Source organism: Corvus cornix, chromosome 3, assembly GCF_000738735.6.
Source record: "Corvus cornix cornix isolate S_Up_H32 chromosome 3, ASM73873v5, whole genome shotgun sequence".
Classification (NCBI taxonomy): Eukaryota; Metazoa; Chordata; class Aves; order Passeriformes; family Corvidae; genus Corvus; species Corvus cornix.
In genome coordinates, this window is record NC_047056.1 from 23061789 (window position 1) to 23078239 (window position 16451).

Below are 16451 nucleotides of genomic sequence, written 5' to 3' on the forward strand. Positions count from 1 at the left end.
AAAAAAAGAGCAGATTGCAGCTGTTTTACTCTATTATAATTTACATTTTTACAAATGATGGCAAGACCTGACCTCAAACAGGGAAAATAGCTGACAAAATGTAAGTGATTCAAAAGGTGTTTTAAATTTATTTATACTGAAGTTGTAAATCAGATGCAAATTTCATTCTATTATACCACATTATACACATCTTTTTCAGTGGCATAAGATATTACTCCTATCTGTGCATATCTATATTTAATCCATAGCTATATTCCTGAAAACATCGAGTTTTTAGTCAGTTTGGTGAATAGAATAAAAGAAGCAGAAAAAAAATCTCAGATTACTATATGATAATTGACACATTCAGACAGAATGGCCTCTCTCGCTGAGCAGAGTTTTCTGAATTTCCCATCTCTTCACATCGCTTTGCTATATGAACATCCAGTAAAGGATCATTTCAGCTATCACAACCACCTCTGTTTTACTGATTTATCCCTTAATTCCTGTTGTTTGCAAGATCCTTGTGAAAGAGTGGGAATGCATTCCAGGCCGATTATTTCTATCTGGCAGAGTATTTTTCTATTGTCTTTTTAAGGTCTCTGAAACTAGGAGGACTCAGTGGATCTGACTGTTCATGAATGGAGCCAATCCAGCCCTGTTGAGTAGCCAGTTATTCAGACAGAAATCAGCAGAGGATGCAGAAACTCCTCCCCCACAGCAATCAGAAAAGATCTAGACATAAGTTTTTATATTAGCTTTCTGGTAGAAGTATTTCTTACAAACATTTCTAAATGGGTTGGATACATTCTGATACCTTTTATGAATGGATTTGCATGAGCAATTTCCAGTATTTCCCTTGTTTTTCAGGCTGCCTTCTCTTCAAGGACTGTTGTTTTGTTCCGTGAGTATGTGGGGCCTAGTCAATGATGCCTTAATTGCAAATTGTTCCTCCTAAGCTCTACTACAAGTCAGATATTAAAAATCCCCTGAATACTCAAGTTCATGCAATTTTATTTGTGGCCACAGACGTGCATTATCCTTGACTACCTGTAGTATTTGTAGTCTTATGGCTGCAGGGTCCCATTCCCTTCACACTTACTTAGATCAGTCTGCACCTGCCTCCACACTGTGTTGTCAATAAAAAGTGTAGCAAACACTCTGGAAAGGAGATATGATCAAATAAAATGCAACTGGAAAGAAAAAAAGGAAATTTTAAAATGAAGTGAATAGAACAATATGGATTGGGATGAAATGAGGTGCAGTGAAAAGAACCAAAACTTGCCAAAATTATACTCACTAAAATGTCAAAAACAGGGGAGGAAGTCAAAGAAAGACAAAAGAAAGTAAATTGATGAAATTAAATGCGGCAAAAAAAAGGAAAAAAAAATCTGAACCAACGTGAAAACAATAAAAAACATGGGTTGACATGAACTGCAGGCAAATTGTCCAAGCATTGCCAAATTGGTACTGAATGAAATCATAAGATTTCATTTCCTGTCATGAAATGAAGAATTTCCTTTCATGAAAGGAAATAATACCTCAAAGTCAGAGAACGAAGTGGAACAAACTTATTGGGGTGGACTTTTAATTAAATGAAATCCAATGGAAAATAAAGAAAGGAAATTCTGAAGACAAATGATTGTGATCAAATGTAAAGAGATGACATGAAGTGCTCCCCTTTGTATGCCTTTTGTAGTTGGATGTCCCTTGATGTCTAGGCTTTGGTGGCTTTCTCGAGTCTATCCCCAGGTGTAAGCCTAACCCTATGTGGAACAGTAAAAGCAGCGTTTTGTGGAGGTGCCAAGCACATGAGTGGTGACAATCAGAAAGCTGTGGAGGGAGCAATGTTGGGGCAGTGCCGTGCTCCCCTTGGCATGCCTTTTGCAGTTGCAGTGTCCCTGGAACTCTAAGCTTTGTTGTTATTTCAAGCCTAACCCAAATTTTGTGCTTAACTTCATGTGGAGGAGTAAAAGCCACATTTTTACTGAGGTGCCCAGCACATGAGTTGTGCCAAGCAGAAAGGTCTGAGGAGAGCAGTCTTTGGGCAGTGCAGTGCTCTTTTTTTGAAGTGAACTGGACAAAAACTTGCCAGAATTATAGCTCCTGAAATCCCAAAATCAGGGAATGAAGTCAAACCAAAGGACAGGAGAAGAAATTGATGAAATAAAATGCTTAAAGAAAAAAAAAAAAATCTGCACTGAAGGGAAAACAGTAAAATGGCAATGGGATGACATGAAGTGCAGAGAAATGGACCAAACCTTGCTGAATTGATCCTCATTGTGTTCTCAGTATTTCATTTCCTTTCATGAAATGAAGACTTTCCTTTCATGAGAGGAAATAAAAGCTTGAAATCAGAAAACAAAGTGTCAGAAACACTCTGGAAAGGAGATATGATAAAATAAAATGTAACTGAAGAAAGAAACAGAATTTGCAAATGGAGTGACTACAACCAAATGCATTGCGATGAAATGAGGTGCATTGAAAAGGACAGAAACTTACCAAAATTATCTTTACTGAAATCCCAAAATAAGAAATGAAGTCAAACAAAAAGACAGGAGAAGAAGTTGATGAAACGAAATGCTTAAAAAAAATAAAGAAAGTTCTGAAACATAGTGAAAACAATAGAATGGCATGGGATGACACTAAGTGCACAGAAGTGGACCAAACCTTTGCCAATTGATACTCATTGAAATCGAAAGATTTCATGTCCTTTCATGAGAATTTCCTTTCATGAAAGGAAATAAAATCTTGAAATCAGAGAATGAAGTGTAAAAACACTCCTGAAAGGAGATATGATCAAATAAAATGCAATTGAACAAAAAAATGAAATTTGGAAATGAAGTGAAGACAACAATATGGATTGGGATGAAATGAGGTGCAGTGAAAAGGACAAAAACTTGCAAAAATTATACTTACTGAAATCTCAAAATCAGGGAAGGAAGTCAAATGAAGAGACAGAAGAAAGTGATGAAATTATATGATACCAAAAAAAAAGGGGAAATTCTGAAACAAAATGAAAACAATAAAATGGCATGGGATGACATGAAGAGCAGGGAAATGAACCAAACCTTGCTGAATTGGTACTCATTGATCTTGCAAGAATTCATTTCCTTTCATGAAATGAAGAATGAATTGGAAAGAAGTGCAGAGAAATGAAACAAAACTTCATAAAATTATATACTTTATGAAATGATTAAAAAATTGAAATCTCGGTATATAATTTCCTTTCATGAGCTGAGTTCATGAAAGGGAATGAAATCTCAAGATTTCATTGACTATCATTTCACTAAGTTTCATCTCCTTTCACTGTACTTTACTTCATTCCATTGCATTTCAATAGTTTTCCTTTTCATAAGTCATTTTATGTTTTTCAATTTCACTTCCTTTCATTATACTTCCTTTCCTGTCTTTTCCTTTCACTTCATTTCATTATTTCTCATTTCATTCCCTTTTTTGAAATGAAATCTCAACACCTCATGAAAGGAAATCAAATCTGCAGATAACAATGAGTATAATGAAGTTTTGGTTAATTTCAGTGTACGTCATTCCAATCCATTTCATTAATTTAACGTGTCGCAAGCATTGTCATTTTTGAAAAATTTTATTTCATTTTATTGTAAGTCCTTTCCTGTCTTTTCCTTTCACTTCTTTCCTTGATTTCTCATTTCATTTCATGGAAATTCTTCATTTCCATGAAAGGAAATGAAGTATCGCGATTTCAACGAGTATCATTTCATTAAGTTTCGGTTCATTTCATTGCTCTTCACTTCATTCCATTCCATTTAGTTGTTTTCACTTCATTGCAGAATTTCTGGTTTTTTCACCCTAACTGGTAAACAAGCTTGGGCCTGCAGCTTAAGTGCCCATCTATTTGCATGGGCTTAATTTTAAAGGTCTGGGGGCAGCAATGTTGTGACCCCGCCATGATCCTGTTGGCATGTGTTTTCCAGCCCCAGTGTCCCCGGAGCCCTAGGCTCTTTTCCTCTCTCAACCCTGTTTCTACGCCTAATGGCATGTCGTCTCTGGGGCTGTGGTCCACATCACCATGGGCGGTTCAGATTAGAATGATATAGGAGCAGCAAAGCTGGGGCCCTGCCTGGGTCGCCTTGGCATACCATTTCCAGCCCCAGTGTGCCTGGAGCTGTAGGCTCTTTTACTCTCTCAATCCTAACCCCAACAACAGTTTGGCATTGTGGCAGAGGTCCTCATCGCCATGGGTGGCCCAAATTAAGAATTGTGGAGACGGCAACATTGGCACCCTGCCGTGATGCCCTTCCAATGCCTTTTCTGTCCCAAGTGTCCCAAGTGCTCTAGGTTCTTGAACTTTCCAAACCCTAACCCTAAATCTAATCCTAACTCTAACCCTATTGGCAGCTTGGCACTGTGGCAGAGATCTTCATCACCATAGGTTGCCCACATTAGAAAGTGTGGAGACGGTAACATTGGCACCCCGCCGCGATGCCCTTCCAATGCCTTTTGCGAGGGACAGTGTCCCTGGAGCTGTAGGCTCTGCAGCTCTCTGAATGTTAACCCTAACCCTAGTGGCAGCTTGTCTCTGCTGTCAAGATCCCCATCACCAGGGCTGGACTGGATTCAAAAAGTGTAGAGTGAGCAATCGTGGTACCCTGCTGTGATGCCCTTGCAATACCTTTTCTAGCCTTTGTGATATCTTGCCAACACCAGGTAGTAGCTGTATTAGAAAATTACATGGGAAGTAAGTCAGCCTGAAAAAGGATGTTGATGAAAAGCAATGGTTCCTGTTTTGAGGGATAAGACTAGCTGTAATGTAGAACTCACAGAGGACACAGCAACAGTCTGTGGATCCAGACCTGGTACCCACAAACTGTAAGGCTGGGAGTAGAATGAGCTACTGAGACATGCTATAGCTGAGGGAGAGCACATAGCAGGAGCCAGTGGGACAGGGCAGGGAAGCTTGTTTAAAACATGGTCACGTTGCTCAGGGGACTTCAGTCAAACAGGTACAATCACCTTTTAGTCTTACAGCTGCCCTCATATAACTGACATAAGCCTATTAGCATGGTACCACCAAAATTGGATATGAATTTCTCTGGGATGTTTTCTGACCCTCAGTAACACTTTGGCAGGCAAGCAGGCCTGGAGAAGACCATAACTATTCCCTGCTTCAAACTACACTTCTCCATATTAATTATTTCCCAGCTAAGACAAGTTTTTTCTAGTTATGAGAAGGAAGTTCCTTTCCATGTGTTCAGGTAGGAACAACATTCAGGTCTAAATTACGATGTTTCATACATATAAATAGATCTGTTAAGTATGGACCTGCTTTTCTTCATCTGGACAGATAGTCCTTGACTAAGGAAAAGTTATTTCTTCACCTGGCAGCCTAGAGGTACATTTCATCAGGAACACTTATACGATGGGGTTCCAGGAATGATGAAATTACTCTTGGAGAGAAAAAGTCCAGGTTCATAATGGTCCACATGAGCCTCATTTGGCCATGTCTGCCTTCTAAGGAAGTTCATGTTTGAACTGGCATGGTACCAGAACAATTTGATTTTGAAGGTGTTAGACTTCACTCTGTCCTGTATAAGAGGTAATTCTCATACATCCAAGCAGTCCATTCTCCCATGGATATCAACATACACTGCTCTCACAGGGGAACCAGAACTGTGTGTACACAGCTACTAAGGAGAGGATTCCCATCCAGTTTCACCCTGACACACAGGCACTGTACCCAAAACATCTGGTCCAACTGCAAAAAAAAAAGAGCAAAAGTATGTGTAGCTACTAAGGACCCTTTAGTCTCAGGGCTAGAAAATCATTTGAATTAATGGAACTTGAGAGCATGCTCAAAATTTTTTTTTTATTTCATTGCTGAATAGAACTGATTTGCTCAACTGAGACTTCTGTTTTTGAGGAAAGAGTCAATGCTACCAGCCCAGCTCTCCCAGGAAGCCTTACAATAACAAAACACAGAGTGTGTTCATTAAGTAAGAACATGAAAATACCACCAGGTGAGTAAGCAGGTTGCAGTTTCAATAGTGTTTTCATCACAAACATTGTGAATTTTTTTTAATTATTATGAAAAGCTCTTTGACAGTGTAATTTTAAGTTAATCATTCTGTACAAAGCTTTTTTATTTATTCTTTACCATTTCCACCATTGAATATTAGCCTCTTCAAAGGAAGAGCAACTTGTCATAAAAAATGCCTGTTTCAGAATTTAATGAGAACATCTCTTCTTTCTTTTCTCTTAAGAGGATTATAATGTGATGGGTGAAATATAAAGAATAATTGGCCCCATTGGAGAGCAAATTCCAAACAAACAATATTTTCTTTTTACAAAATCTGAACTGGGTGAGCAGGATTTGGTTTTGGTTCACCAACCAAGGAAATTATTAATTCACTCTAATGGCAATATATTTATCCTGGTAGATGTCTCAACCTTAAAACACCCAGCTTGGCTTTCAGATCCTCCAATCTGCTTCTAAACAATAGGTTATAAAATATCATTGCTATTTTACAGCCAAAATATTCAGGGCTCAAACCAGCTGTACAGCTGGAGTGGCAGGTTACTCTGATGTGAAATGTCACTTGATTGTGCTGTAAAAGGGTTTTTAGCACATGCTAATTCAGATGCGCTCTGGTGCAAACCTGCAAAGCACTGCAGACATGAACTAGCTAAAACTCTTGTCATTAATCTCAGGATCCCTAAATTAGATATAACACATCCGAGGGATCACAGCAGACCAAGGATGAAAAAAGATGAAGCTGAATAATTTAAAGGGCAGAAGAGAGGCTTCACAAACTGTTTGTTTTAGTATGTTTTCATTTTTCACTAAGAACAGTTCCTTTAAAGAGCTGGGGGGATTGTTTTCTTGGCACAATTTGTGGAAATGGTTGGAGCTGTTTAGAAGGGACAGAGAAAAGACCAAGGCTAAGGTGGTCAAGCACCACTGGCACCACAAGCATGAGAGGAAGAAGATTGGGTTGGTGTCAGCAAAAAATGAATTGGTGAGGGCTGGAAAACCAGCTGAGCAGCTGTACAAGGGAACTGATCTCCACATCAGAGCTCTCAGGTTATCTCAGCTTACAGTTACACTTGGCTGAAGTTTATGGCCATCTGAGAGGCCTCTGGGAAGCCATCTAAGGTAACCAAGTGGGATTTCAGATATGCTCTCCCACTCTTGCACCTATTAAAGAGACTAACATGACAAGAGCAGCACACAGGGACAGATAACTCTGTCACCATCCAGAGCCCTTCCACACAGGCCTTTGGGAGAGGGCTAGGGAAACTACACAAGAATTTCTGAGTCGTCTTGTCCTGATTCACAATCCAGGACTCGGTGCCAGACTTCCAGGCTTGTCTGGCTCTCAGAAAAGTCTCAGTCATTCTTGGTATATGTTGAAAGAATCTATAAGGAAATACAGTAATATATTTTTTTCAGAATGGGTATTAATGTGGAAAAATCTCTGCATAGGGCATTAGTCCCCTGGGAAATCATATTCCAGACATTATATTCCTGAGATGATCCCATTTCATTAGCAGACTCCATGCCCTTTGCCTTAAGCCTGCGGAGACTGGTTACAACATGAGAAAAGATGACATGCGTCACCACCAAAGTGGGACAACAAACAACTTTCTACACCCAGTTCTAAATGACATGGGGCTGGGAAATGGAGGGAGTTTCAAGATAGCTGCTCATTTCCCTCTGTGACTGGAAACTAATTGCTGCAACCACAGAATACAAAATGAAAGGGAAGCAAGACATAAAAATGCAGGCACTAATAGTCTTGTAACAGCTAAATTAACAGAATTATATTATCTGTCTGCAAGACCATGCTGAAAACTTGTAGTATTCCAAATCATACTCCTTTTTTATGATGAGTTGAAGCAGCATCTTGCTTTAATTTTTTACCACAAATGTAAAAAATATAATTATTTGAACCAGACATATTGCATGTGTGCACATTTTAGGGCAGCTCCGACTTAGCAGATGCCTTGTATTAATAATATACAGTTGTGACAGGAAATGTGGTTTAGGTTCCTGGAAAAACATAAAAGCTAATTCCATTACTCCATTTCATGGTGCTTTTCCTCAAATGCTAAACTGGTTTTGATTATACTGAAACCTTATAGTGAGAAAACTTTGTCAAGAGTATTATCGCTGCTTATCCTCCTTCTTACACATCTTCCCTTGCTGACCTACATTCTGGGCTACCTGTGAACAAGCCTAAAACACACAGACAGAATTGTCCTACAAGACCTGGCAATGTTGCAGAGTCCTTTTACCATTTCAATTATAAATTTTCCTTGGAGGTTCTGTGTTCTGCTTCCCATTCACTTTTTATTCTGCCTGAATAAAAGCATTCAAGACTCTTTCACTTTAACAAAAGATTTCAACAACAACCCCCCAAAACCTCTTATCCATAGTAACTAGACAAATCATGTTAATTGATCTCTAGAGGGAGTTTATTAAAAGCCTAAGCACAAACACTTTCCAGAGCACTGCTGTAATAAGCATGAACTCAAACAAATGCTCCGTTTGCTATCTGCAGTTTGTCACTTCATATATTTCAAGCAACTGACTTGAAAAGGGTTTTACTCTAGGAAAAGGGAAGCACGTTCTGGTGGATTAAGAAATAATACTGAAATGAATTTGCTTCAACTAACTTTGTTTTCAGTGCCAGAAGATTTATACAGCTTACGGATCATTGTACGTAAACAAAAGTTACAATAAGAACACACTACTTCCAATGTACCTAAATACATGTATTTTTCACTAGTAAACCTCAATTAATTCCTGAATTCAAGAACATTAGTCTGGTGATTAGCAAACTATTTTATAGCCAAAGAAGGATAAAATATTTATTTGATACCTGACAGTAGAAAAGGATAACCAAACAACAACAAACAATGAAACAACCCACACCACAAACACAGACAAACATCTACAGCTAATATTTTTTGGAGCAAAAGCAAATGTCTGGAGGTGAATTACAAAATTAGAAAAAGATGAGTTTAATAAGAGCTTAACTGAGCTGCCCACAATGGAAAGAAAGTGCTTTGAGGTTTCACAGGGCTCAACCCCTCCCCTGCAGAAATCTCTCCATCAGGGTATCAAATGACAGTACACTTAACCAATGAAAAAACGAATCATTGAGCTTTCATTATTCCATCATGATACAGCAACACAACATTGAACACTGGTGTGTAACTCCCACCACCCGCCCCGAGGTATCACATTCATGTCTGGATTTGTCCTTACCCTCTCCAGCATTACAGTATTTTTCACAGCACAGCTGATTCCTGTCAGTCTAAGTGTTTGTTTTGGTTTGTGGGATCTTGAAAGGCTCCAGTAATGCAGCCTTGGGTTTGACCCACACTGTAGATTACATGTTAGGTGAACCAATGTATGAGATGATACCCTCAACAATATGGGCATGGTAGTCCTCAAAACGGTGATGTTTGGCAATATCATTGGAATCACATCAGGAATTATGTTTACACACATTTTGATTCAGGCAGATTAGGAAAGGCCACAAATAGATTCCCATTTTGAGCGGGTTGAGAAAATATGGAAGGAAAAAATCTGGTTTTAATTCTGGAATGCTTTCTCTCCTGTTACTTTTACTACACACTTTTCTAATCTGTAACAATCAACAATTGGTCAGATTAGCTCAGTTGGTTGGAGCATGGTGCTAATAATGGTTCATGGGTTTGGTCGCTGTATGGACCATTCACTTAAGAGTTGAACTCACTGATCCTTCTTGGTCCCTTCCAACTCAGACTATTCTGCGATTCTGTAATTGTTTTCTGAAGATTTTTCTCTGCAAACAGCACCTCTTATCTATCTGATAGCGCCTGAAGGGGCACTAAGTGATTTCATAAGGAAACAAGAATGCTATGACGAGATTTTTAGTTGAAAAAGGGGATGTCAATAAATGAGGAGTACAATTTAACCTTGCTCAGTGGGAGGAGTAGATAATGAACTAAACTGATGATCTTTTTCCAAAGAATGTGCCCTAAAGTCCCTGCAGAGGCCATAGCTGTTTAAAATACATATATATGTAACTACTTTTTCAAGAATTCTGCTTTACTGCTTCATACCACAGCAGTAAATAGAAACAATGTCCCTTAACTAATCTTTTGCAGACTTGTATCAATACAAATCATAACAGAGTCCTGGATCCTGTATCCATCTTAAAGTCATACAGAAAAAAAAAAAAAAAAAGGAGATTCCTAGAAATAGGAATTACTGGAATTATATGTACTAACAATGTCTTGGATGGTAAACATTGCAGAGGAAAATTTTATCAGCCACTAGAGAAACCAATGCATAAAAGCTGAAAAATTCTGGTGACAAACTTCAGATTAGCAGCTGCAAGGATAATTCTCTGCTGGGTCAACCCTCCACCTTACTAGGACATGTACTACCACCCAAAATCCTTCAAGAAAGACTGAATTTCCTCATTACAGTGCACATGGCCAGTTGACTACAAGAGCGCTTTCAGGAGGAAATCCCGGTAAAGTTCTGCAGTCTGTGTAATGCAGATGATTAGACTTAATTTTTTACACTGGTCAAGTCTGGTCTTAAACTACAGGAAATACCAAAAATTATGGTATATATACATCAAGGGAAAAGCAGAGTATTTTGCATATAAAAATAGAAAACACCAGAGGAAAGAAAGGCAGTATTTCAGCAGAGCCAAGATTTGGCCAAGCCTTGAAAAGTTTCAAGTGAGCAGATTTCAGCACCTCTCTGGGTAACCTATTTCAGAAATACAATAACCTCCTAATGGAGTTTTGTCTAATATCCCATCTGAAAAATAATATTCCAAATACCAACAGATTTAATTAATTCACTAATCTAAGCCTCCAAGAAAGAAGCTAGGAAAATCTAAATTAGTGTTTCATAGTGTGTGAAGAGAATCCAGGAAGGCTGAACGGCTCACAGGGATCTACACTGTATATTCACATTCACTCAGTTGACTTGCCACAAATTGTGGTGAGAAATTTCTGAGGATTTTTGAACTTAGACCCTAGAACTTTTAAGAGTATGGTCTTCTGGGGAACAACATGTCAAATTGACTTCCTCATTACCATTCTGAGCAATATATACATTAGTAAGTACCTTTATATACATTTATACAGCCTCTCCAATATCCATACACGAAGATTTTCAGTAGCAAAAAAGTGTCTGTCAAAGCACTGTAATTGTGTGTTTTGAACAGATGAAAGAAACAATTGAACAGAAGCATTTTATTTGAAGTACTTTATCAATTTTGGTAGCCCTTAATACATTATATGTTTGTATCACTAGAATTAAACAAACCTCTGTGGAAATACTAATTTGTAGGTATTAGGGTGTGTGGGCATATGGCTCCAGCCAGGATTTTTAAGTATGAAAAGGTATTTTTACAGCTTCAGACAGTGTTACTAAGGGAAAAAAACATCCTAAGGGAAAAAAAACATGCACCATAAGCAATTCCATAGGTAAGTGTTCATAATAAATATGTCAATGCAACTAAGGGTTTGAATACCTCAGTTTGGTGTAACATCAGATATTTTTCCTGAGTCCCACTCCATACTCCCCTTTACATGGAAAGATAAAAGTCCACCATAAGACTGAAGCTAGCAAGACTTCCTAAATGTTGTAGTCATGTTTCATAGCTGCATTGCTCTAATGATATAGCTGGAGAAAACTACAGCTGCTTGTGGCGTGACACTGAAAGCATGGAAGAAGCAGAAAAGCATACAGGGAAAACTCACATTTTCTTTGGTGCAAGGTGCTCCCTCAGCAGGTTGGCTGAACAAGCACATAAGCAAAGGACCAAGCACCACTAAACCGCTGCATTGCATATCTGCACTACAACTGTAGGGCAGTGTAGAGATGGCTGAGCTGGATTTACAGGAGGTCGCTCAAATGCCGGGCAGGGTCAAGCTGCAGATCAGCCTGCCAAGAAGGCTGGGAAAGTCCTCTGCTCATCTCCAGACTGCTACAATTAAACTGATCCCAGTAGCTGAGTGGGCTCAGTACATTTCCACTGCACACTGAAGTGCAAGCATGTCCTTTACAGTGAACAACCAGTCAAACCTAAAAGGAGCTGGGAATCTCCCCCACACAAACACAGAAAAGAGCTGACTTGACTAATCTATACACAGTTGTATTAATGAATGTCTAATTGAATCTAGCACTTTGGAAAGGTCAATAAACACTGTTGTTGTTGGTGAATTTCCATCCATGACTACCAAGATTTATTAAGAAGCTTACTTTTTCCAAGAAAGGATTACCAAAGAGAGAATACTGCCAATTTTTTGGTGATCTACTAAAATAGTGAGTCTAAATCATTAGATCAGATTGTAGACTTACATTTCATCTGAAAATTCTGCTTTTCTACAAGGGACAAAATTATATTTCAAACCTGAACAGAATGTATGGTAATACAGAGGCTGAGGATTCTTACTGGAATCTAATCATGCAATCTGATGTGAAAGGAAATCTCTGGGAATTGGGCAAGGGTACAAGCACAATGTGCTCCTGTGCCATAATAATGACAGTGTACAAGTAGTCTCTTCAGTCACCAGAAGAATCAACTGGAAAAGACCCATATTGGGGGTGGGAATGGGGGGTGGTGGGGAGGAAAGGTCCTTGGGGCATGTGTAGGATTATCTGATTTTTTCTTTCTGGGCACACACAGAATTATGTATAACATACAGCCAAAAGGAAAGTTTGCATAATTATGGAATATAAAATGCTGCTTCTCCTTGTATTTAGCTTGATGGAATTGCATATTCTGTCAAAATTGGTTAGTGTCCCTCCCTTTAGAAAGGTAAAATGTACTAAGCAAATATACTTCTGGTAAGAAGTCTTGTATGAGCATATCCAGTACTCTGGTTAGTCACAGAGTCATTCCCGTTGCAGATTTTTGCTTCCATTGAATCCCTGGTCAGGAGAAGAACCTGAAGTATCAGAAACTGCCATTTTTTGATGAAAAGTGCACTTCATCCTCACTTCATACCAATTACAGACTTCACTTGCAATCTTCAGGAGCTTTTAAATTAGTTTCTGAGAAAAAAGTATTGTTAACAGGTGGAGGTTAATAGCTTCTGACTATAAAATCACATATGCTAAATCTAAAGGTTTTGCTGTGTGCGCAGGCATTGCCTGTTAAACAATATACTAAAAAGGCCCAATTTGCTTCTTACATCTGTAGGAAAAATGAGTAACACTGAAGAAGTGGGAGTCACCAGTGACACCAAAAAAGTTAAACTCATTTCCACAACACAGAATTGGTAAGTACCAGCTCATGGTGAACTGGTCATTTTGTATTTCTACAGCCTTTTTGTGTCCCATCCTCAAGAGCAACGACAGCTCTTTGAATGAAGTGACTTTGAGCCCTGCAAAACTTGTAAAAAAAAAAAAAAAAAAGCATGGAGATGAGGACACAAACTCTGGCTGAAAAAAACCCCAGCTTCATACTGCCAGAAACTGGGAGGGTATACTGAGAGAAACAAGATTATATGCTTCTCTAGTATTTAAACATTTTACCCAGGGCTCTGCTATTAGCCCATACCATGAATGAGACACTGGAATAGACAAATCTCTGCTCTGAGTCCCTAAGCCATTCTCAGGTTCAAAGGGGAGAGAATGTGGCCTTTTACTCAATCAGATTTGCAGCAAACATGAGTAAATATGCAAAATGTGTTGCCTTTCATTCTGGTTTCATTCACCATTTCAACCCTTCACTTTTCTGCCTGTGTGAAGCCTAATTAATTCTCTTACAGAGGCAAAGTGAATGTGACATCAATGCCATTGACCTCTAGCTCCTTGCTCCCCTGGACACATACCCACTATTTAGCCTCCTAAATCTAAGTTGTTGGACAAAAGCGCAATCACAATCTGCCACAGCATGCAGCTTTGAAATTAAAGGCACAGCTTAGCAATAATGTCATTTTGTCTTTTGATTTTGTAGTGTCCATTTAATGTAACTTTCCAGAGTTAAGCAGTGGGATATAAAGCACTATTCTCTCCTGGGAATCAAAGAACAGAAAAGTGCAGGGATCTCCTTGTGCAGACTTGATGAAGATCTCACCATAAATTCTAGTCAGAATGGGTGCTCTCAAGCCCCCTTTACCTTATGGATGATGCTAAATGAGTACCTCAGCGCTGTGCCACATAAATATAAACAGCCAGAGCTTTAATATGAGGCCCCATAGTATAGGTACATCCCCAAACACAGCAGTATGAAGCTAGGAGCAGGATCCTGCCTACATGTGCTGTGCCTCCCAGGTCTCTGCTCTCCCAACAGAGCCTCTCCTTACACAGTACAAAAAGAGTGTGCATATGGTCCCCTTCCTTTAACCCTCAGCCTTGCAGCCACTGTCACTTTACAAGCTTTGGCAAGCAAAGTCCTACACCAGCTTTCAGCCTCTCATCTGAAACAGAGTAGGCAAATGTCACTCGCCAGCAGACAATGGGGAGGAAAAGCCTTGATACACCAACTTTGTAAAACTCAATGTCCTGGTTGTAAATCCACTGTAATCCCATGTTATGAGAAGGAATTCCCATTTGTTTGAGAATGAGGAAGCTTTCTTCTCTACTCTTATCCTTCCTAACATACACACTTTCCCCTGCTACTTTGCTTTCCTTGTACAGTACTACAGCACAGGGAAAATCATGAAACTGAATTGCTGATAGCATCACACCTTTAACAAACTTGTTGACTGATGGATTCCTACCAGAGACTGTGCTCACTGACCAAGCTTTAAATTTAGAAAGGTAAAAATGTAGCTTGACTGAAGGGAACGCCATCCAATAACGGATTATATTATTAGATAAATGCCTGGAAGGATGGAAAGAAGGAAAGAAGGAAAGAAGGAAAGAAGGAAAGAAGGAAAGAAGGAAAGAAGGAAAGAAGGAAAGAAGGAAGTGGTTTTAGTATTCCAGTCTATTACCAGAACATGCTATCATACCGCATCATCAGGATGTTCATGAAGAGAGAGGAAAAGCATTTGCACGGCAATGTCAACCTAAGATACAGGGAAAAATACTTCTAGGATTTCAAACATCCATAAAGTATCATCTCATATTTGAATAAAACTCTGCTGGAGTGAAACTGTACAACTGCCATAGATCACAAACGCTAAATGCAGCACATAACAATGGAAACTGCAACCCCACTGGGACAAACCAAATTAAAAAACCACACACTATCATCAATGTTTTTAGTGGTTTCTCTCCCTGCAAATACTGTACAGTCTCCTGATGCCCAGAAAAATGGAGACGGCTCTTTATTTACACAAAGCTCTTTGGTACTTGGGTCTGCAGAGAAAACAGACCAGATCTCTGAGGAGGATCAAAGATTCCCAGACAAGCCTCTGGTTTGGATTTAGTCTCTTTCATCACACCCTTGTCCCAGCTGCTTGTTCAGTAAAAGTGACTCCCTCATCTCTCATTACACTACCCATTTTCACAGGAGACAGTCCCTTTGCCCAGATTCTCTCCATTTTGTACCAAATGTCTCTTTTTTCCAAGCAGTCCAGTGTGCCCCCTCACCCTCTGCCGCAGCCTGAAAGTGGTGCAAGCGTGGGAGATGCAGATACACATCTCTGTGCACCACCCCTTGCATCAAGCTGCAATAGATGTAATCAAAAGGCCACTGCAAAGCCCCAGCCGTGGCACAGGGGGTGACTCTGCTGTGTGCCAACCATCCCTACACACTGGCTGTGGCAGGCAAAGGAGGCCATGTGCTGCCCATCAACTACACTGCTCTCTCTCCCCTGTGGCTTTCAGTTTGTCTGGGAGATGACTGGAAGTGTATTTGCACTGAGGGAAATTCCTGCTTTGATAAGTGGGCCACAGTTTTATCGTGCTTATTCTAAGAGGAATTAACGCAAAAATCCCAAGCCCATTGTATTTCACATTGCCTGTGGAGAGAATCCACAAGCAACCTTATTGGAAGCACTTGTTTTGTCTATTACTTATTAACTGCCATTGACAGAGAGAACTCCCCAGGGAAAATGGTATTTTGCAGGAACTTGAATTTTACTTAAGCCAGTTGTGACAAAATATCTAAGTGAATTTTAGCCTACTGAGAGTTTTGGGTCTCCCTTCCATATAAAAAGAAGTAAGCTTACTAAAATAAAATCATTGTGAAGCGTGGTCACATAACAGTCCATGTATAAAGACTATATAAAAAATCCCAGACATCCTTTAGTTGTGGTTGTTTAATTTCTGGAAAAGTTTTTGGGTTGCTCTTTTGGTTTTTTTGGTGTTTTGGTTTTTGGTTGTTGCTTTTTTTTTTTTTTTTTTTTTTAGTTTCCAGTTTCAAGCCAAAAATCCACATTTCCACACTCAGGGCACAACAAAGGCCGCTGAAACTGAAACAGAGGGACAAAAGTGACTTTCTTTTTAAAGATCTGGTAGTTGACAGGGAGCTACTATGGGAAACAGATGAGAAACAAAGGCTCCAACCAAGCTGTGTGAA